This window comes from Mandrillus leucophaeus, unplaced genomic scaffold (genome assembly GCF_000951045.1).
Source record: "Mandrillus leucophaeus isolate KB7577 unplaced genomic scaffold, Mleu.le_1.0 Scaffold102, whole genome shotgun sequence".
Lineage (NCBI taxonomy): Eukaryota > Metazoa > Chordata > Mammalia > Primates > Cercopithecidae > Mandrillus > Mandrillus leucophaeus.
In genome coordinates this window covers 326,216-333,424 of record NW_012098321.1, presented here as the reverse complement: position 1 = coordinate 333,424, position 7,209 = coordinate 326,216, and positions in this window count along the sequence as shown.

Sequence of the window (7,209 nt, the reverse complement as noted above, 5' to 3'; positions counted from 1 at the left end):
AGCCGTTATCATGAATCCCAGAGCATGCAGCCTTATATACATGAAACTCATTTCACCTTGAGCATGTAGCTAAAAGAAGTCCAGATTCTAGTTCTGTAACATTCATAATTGCTTAGGATATGAAAGGACAATCCAAAACAGTGGGGTTTTTCTCTCTACTGGACCCTGTCTTGACTCCAATTTCTTCATTCTCCCACTGCTGATTGTCAGTGTGCTACTTACAGTTAAAATATGGACTGATGCTAGGATGAGGAATATATTAAGCTGTAGTAAAATGCACCATAGGAGGTCTTTTTTTGGATTAAATATAAAATGTACCTTAGGAAGTCTTTTTTGGATTAAATATAGAAAATGAATATAGGGTAGCAGCAAAAATCATCAAACTTCATTCGATAGCCTTAAAAATAGTAGGAAAAACAGTAGGTCCGTACTAATGTCTGAGCCGGAAAAAGATCTTACTCTTTTCTTACTGGTTTTGGTAGAATCTGGTATCTCTAAATATGAACATGTAACAGTCATAAAATACACATGATAGTCATATTAAAATCTTTATAATGTTAAAACTTATACCTCTTATTCTACTCTTGGATGAGTAACTAAATTTAACTTATATTTTGTACATGAAATGATGCTCTAGCTTTCTACCATAGTGACAGAACAGTGTTCCACCTGTTAATTTTCCAGATAACTGAAGCTTATAGTACCGTAACATAGTTAAGATATTTTCCTAGAGCTGTTATAAATTTCACAATTACAAAACTCAGCTAAGTATAGGTGGACCTTCCATTATTCTTCTATGAGTAAACTTAATTTAAATGTTTCTCATTTGGGAAGATAAAGGAAATTTCAGTCTTGCCAATTCAAGATTAAACACAATTACTTCCAATTTAAATGTCAATCTCTGAGTTCACTATGCAATCACAATCATATTTCAGTATTTTCTCCCTCCCTCATGGTCTTCCCTTCTCCCTGGATGGCTCTGGCTCCAGGGAAGTTGGACATAGCTTCATGACATGGACCAAGAGCTAGGCAGGCAGAAGAAATGGAAGACTGGGGCAGGGTGTGGTCATCTCCATCTTTTATGGCCTCTGCTGATTATGGTTGATCCCTATCCATCCACTGAGGGTGCCTGAGGTCCTGTCATAGCCTCTGCTTTTCAGGTACGCTTACTCTCTATCCTCTTCATTCCAAACACATCCACTTAATCTTAGCTACTTTCCCTGCACAATGCTGAAACATGCAGTACCAATACCACATGACATTTCTCTCAGGCTCTCAGGAGGTGCTGCTCTACTTCTCAGGCACCACGTGGGATGTGGGGCTTCTCTGCGATGCTTCCTGTTTGTCTACACACAGAAACCAAGCAAATCTAACTCTAATTCCATGCTTTTCAGTTTCCGTCGCACTCTTGCTGACAGACTCCTATCTCCTCGGGAACTCTGAGGTCATACTGGAGTTCTCCTTGCTCTGATTTATGCTGTATCTGACCCGAGTCTTCTAGGCTCTGTGGCTCTTGATAAAGTCAAACCTCTTGGAAATAAAAATGACTGCTTTTTTATCAAATATCTCACCATAACAATTAAAACTTGGGGAGTTTTCAAGCTTATAGTCTGTGCTGAAAATTTTATAAATCAATCTTCAAATTTTTTTTAAAAAATGACTTTGTTTTGTCCTGGACTATACATTTTGTCCACCTTAGGCAATGAATCTCTATAGTTCCAGTGCAGATTTATAGTGTAATTATCCAAATAATAATAATATAAAAGAAATAAAAGCATTGGCTAAAAATCTCCAAATATTATCTCATGGAAACAACCAGTTGTGCATAACAAATTCTTTTAGCATGTCACTTTCCTGCTTCTTAAGCTAAAATCAATTAGTCTTCTATTTATGACTACAGGTCAGTTTTAGTAATCTCTCAAATTACGTGTTCTGTGATTATAATGTCCTAATTTAATCCCTTACTCTGCCATGCTTTCGCTTAGGCAAGTAACTTAGGCTCACGTGGAAACTGGAGATAACAGCAACATATATCACATAAGATTGTTGTTAGGGATTAGTAAAATAAATAACTGTCTGCCACAGAGCCTAAATATAGTGTTCACTAAGTGTTAGCTATTGTTGTTTTAAAATTGTCAACTATACAGAGGGCTTCTTTGAGGCATACTGAATGCAGGCTCCTCCTCTGAATAAAGCCAGGTGGATCTGCTGTTTGAATTCCTCTCTTTTAATCAGGATTGGTTACTACTCCCTACATTTTTCAGAGGAGGAGGTAAGGTAGGAGGAGGAGAAACTAACCAAGTAAGAAGGAAGGCCTTGGATTCAAGGCTTTTAGTATAAAAATACAGTCTCCAAAGGGCAGTTTGGATACAGAGCCAGGAGCAGATAATGCCTTTATTTTAGTCATTATAAATTTTTGGCATTAATTGTTTTAAATATTGCATTAAAGTTGTATTTATCTTAATTTTTAAATTTAATACCCAACATTATCTCACCCTAACCCCCACACTGTTGGATACTATGTGAGAACCATGAGTAGAACCAGAGTAAATAGCAAAAAGAGCCTTTCTTTACAGGACTTGTTAGAGCAAGAGTTGCAAACTCAAATATCTTCAAGGGCTAAGAAGTTGACGTAGATGAACAAAGCAAGTTTGGAGTAAGGCAGCAGTGTGTGATAGAGCCCATGATTGAAGCAAACATTTGAAATTCTAACAGCATTCAAATTCATATTTTTAAAGACACTGGTCAGAAAATAAAATAAGACTACATGGTCAGGTTCGCTGGCTCACACCTGTAATCCCAGGACTTTGGGAAGCCGAGGCGGGTGGATCATTTGAGGCCAGGAGTTCAGGACCAGCCTGGGCAACATGGCTAAACCCTGTTTCTACTGAAAATATAAAAATTAGATGGACATGGTGGCATTCACCTGTAATACCAGCTATTAGAGAGGCTGAGGCACGAGAACCGCTCGAACACGGGAGGCAGAGGTTGCAGTAAGCCGAGATCATGCCACTGCACTCCAGCCTGGGTGACAGAGTGAGACTTTCTCTAAAAAAAAAAAAAAAAAAAAAAAGGAAAAGAAAAACTAAGGCTAAAAATGTTGTGACACTGGCTTCAAAGATTGGTCTCGCATTTGCCTAAAATCAGACGGATCTGGGTTTAGATTTTTTACTGTTTGGTTTCTGCAGTTGGATTTTGCCAGTGTTGGTAAAAGTACTAAATTCTCCAAAGTGCTGGAAGAGGGAATAAAAACTTTCATTATGACCATTGCCTGTGTGTCTTCTATGTGATCTTGAGAGAAGAGAAGTTGCCAGATCTGTATTTAGCATCAATGCCATCCCTCTATCCATTTTCTATTCAGTATCTCATAATGCAGACTAAAGAAACCAGTTAAGCTACCAGTAAGATTTATTTTTAAATGAAAGAAGTGGCTGTAAGTACAGAGCCCCCAAATTCTTTTATGGGTGAAACTACACATGTTTAAAATCAAGACTCTTTTTACCATCTACTTTGAGAGATAGGGTGCCACTTGGAAAGAATAGGAATAGCTTTGGAATGAGTGGTATCTAAGTTTAAACCTCAGTTCTTCTGTTAACTAATTATGTAAGTTCAAACAGGTAACTTTAACTCATTTTTTTATATTCCTCATCTGGAAAATGGGAAAATGTATATTCCACATCTGGAAAATGGGACTAAAATTTTCCATCTAATTGGGCTATTGGAAAAAAATCAAAAAACATATAAAGTGGTTTAAATATGACAGTAGTCAACATAAGCACATAGTATAATTATTTAGAGATATATCTAACCTTCTCACCTCTTGATTATATTGCAAATTGATGAATTTGATAAATAATGACTATTGTAAAGCTAATGGGCTACTATGTACATAAAAAATATAAATGACCTCCTATGTATGATTCTGCATGTAAGGAGACAATCATAGGGAATTCTATTTTTGATATCCTCGAATGTGACTTTAAACAAATCACAGAGGCAGAATCATACATGTTTTAAGTACATGATTACTTCTCAACTTTTTTACTTTGTCAAGATTATGCTTCTGGTCTTTCCTTTGAGAGTAAATAAAATCTTTGTTTAATAATGTAGTTTCTCAAAGGAATCACATATTATAAGTTAAATATTGCAGTCAGCCCAGAAATGTGGTAGTGAGCCCTTTAAATCATAGAAAGATTCATAAACAAATATTCAGTAAAAGAATGTAGAGTTCAAAGTACATCCAATTAGAATTCAGAAAAGAGATGAGTTTTTAAATGCAATTTTAAACTTGTAAAGAGAATCTATCAGGAGGTAATTGATTCCACCAAAGAGAAGTAATGATTGAAAATGTTCTGTCACTAGAGGATCCTCTGGAATATAAAAATGCATGGAAAAAGCGAGTAGGTTACACATTTGAGAACACATTTGAAAAATAAAGCTTTGTAGTGTATTCATTAGCAAACATCAGGAATCCCTAAAACAGTATGTGATTATTCAAACACTTTTTTCTTAAGCAATATTCCAAGGAGAATAGTGGTGTGGCAAATAAATGTATAATCAATTAGAAATGTCTTCAACTACATGACTGCACATTATTGCATGTCTTGTTATACCAATGACATTCCAGCCCCGTGCAAGCACGGTAGCTGATTTTACAAGATACATGGCGAAATGTTACTCTGTATGAGTGAACAAGATGGAGTGCTGGGGGCAGAGGGGTGACAGGGGACTAAAACTTGCTTGTATAATAGTAGATCTTCATGGTATAAGTCTAGTCAAATTTGGGAAAAGGAGAGTGACATGACTGAAGCATATTTGTCACTGGTCTTTTTCCCTTAGATTTTCAAGGTCAAAGCAGATGATGGTATTTGAAAATATTATGGTGATCAGAAGTAGTATTCGTATGCACACACACACACACACAAAACAACAACAACAGAGAAAGAACATTCAGTTTTGAAAAGTTTAAATGGTGGGCTTATAGATTCTGAAAAACTGAAATCCCTTTGACAATGTGAGATTTCAAGGGTTATTTTGTGAGGGTACTTTCAAATGTCTTTTCTCATTAACTAACCTTTTAACGATCTTCCTATTTATGGTGTTTCTCTTTGCTAGACTGCAGCTTTGCCCTTGCTCTCATCAACCCTAATGTGAGCACTCTAGTTAAAATGTTTTTTAAAATTCTATAAATTAAAGTATAAAATGGCTTCTTCCTGTCTTAACCTACAGTTCTTCCCCACACCTATCTGCTGGCCAAACCAATCCTCTTGCCTCATCTCCTTTGGCCTCCAAAGTTACTGTTCCCAATTCAAAAGACTTCATTAAATATGATTTGGAATGCTGTTCCAATGTCTTCTTTAAGGGAAAATATACTAAAGAAGTAGATATAAATAGATGTATAAAATCGTATTGGAGAAGCTCAGAAGTGCTGCACTCAAGAAAAGCACGGCGATTGACAAGCAATTTAAGCTGGAGTGTGAAAGGATGCAGAAATAACAAGATTTGCATGAAAAATATTGAGATCATGAGAACATCAAATTTAAACGAAAAACTCATGTGCCTCATGATTTAATCATAAGGGCTGACATTACTGTTACAACATTCAATATCCGTGGCTTTTGAAAATAGTTCTATAATGAGGGTGGAGCGTATCTATCTATAAGAAAACTACTGTTACTTTATCCAGTCAGCTCATTACTATGAGGAACAGAGTTATAAGAATCGTAAGTCTTAATGTATATGTTGGGGAACTCAATCATTAGCTATGGCTGAGCCCTTATTTTTAGGCAGGAACTCAAAGCAAAAGAGGAAAATGAAGCCAAGTTAAGAAGCAATCCATTTTTTAATCAATTATGATTAGCCAACCCACCAAAAAGCAGAAAGAAGTTCACACTGATGTTAACATCTTTGCATTTATCTTATGAAAAATTTTAATGACTGGCCAGAGCAAGGATCAATATTCTGTCCATACAGGAGTCATTTAAAGGGCACCATATTGACCTGGTGTGTTTCATTCTTATGAACCAGGCAGCTGACATAGAGTAGGTCTTATTTTGCTTTCTCTTTTATTTTTCACGGCATAATAGGTGGTCTGAAAATCTAGTTTCACTTGTTATCTCAGAGGAGAAATGCACTTCCAACTTCTGTTTATACTTTCATATCATACTGTATTGCTGTGAACCTAGATGGCACTTCCAGTGGGACGCCATGTTTAGCCCATGAATGAGAAGACTGTCACAATCAAAAGTGCTTCAGGCACAAACAGATTTGAAACAATCTTCCTACTGACAGGAAGAGAAAAGGCTGGTTCTGAAGATCATTAAAGGTTCTATTGATGTGGTTTTGGGGGCACACATTTAGATTTTCAAATGTGTTTTACATTTGGAAACGTTTTACTCGCATTAAAGCTCAGCTGCTTTCCCTGAGAACTCTCCTTCTTGTCATCATTTGCAGAAGCTTTCATAGAGAACTTACTGTTCCAACTGGGAAGGAGGTGGGAGAGGTGGGGAACGCAAAGCAGGCGATTGAACCAGCTCTCTTGACTCAGAGATGCCAGGATCGCCTGCTTCACAACATTCTGCAGGATATGAAGCCACAGAGATGAAAGGGGCCACCGGCAGTGTCCCCCACTCCCAAAAAAAAAAAAAAAAAAACTTTTCAGCATTTAAATGTACTAACTCTCTGATTTTAAAAGTGAAAAGACTTTCTATCAATATAAATTATATTGAAAATAGGCAGCAAAGCTGCCATGTCATTTCTCAGGGGGGGTGTGTGTGTGTGTGTGTGTCCATTTGTGTTCATTTGTCCTGGTGACATTCTGTTGACCATGTCATTATAAGGAGATCTTGTTATGCAACGTTTTATTGTAGGGACATTTCTCCATAGAGCATCTTATATCACTGACATATTATCATCAGCGTTGTCAGGAGCATTTAATCATGCAGTACTCCACCACTGACATTTCATCAAAACGGCAGGCCATCGTAGGAATAGCTCATTGCTGACAGTTAGTATACTAAACTCCTTAATTACATGATTACACATGAAATTAAGTTTTCCAGGTCCTGATGTAAAACCATCCTGGCGAAAGTAAAGAAGATACCTCTTACATCTCCCTGCTCAGAAACAATCATGTGAGTTGCACTTAACAAAATTGTTACATATAAAATTGCACATCCTCAAAATATCTTCCGAGCCCATTTGAAAAGA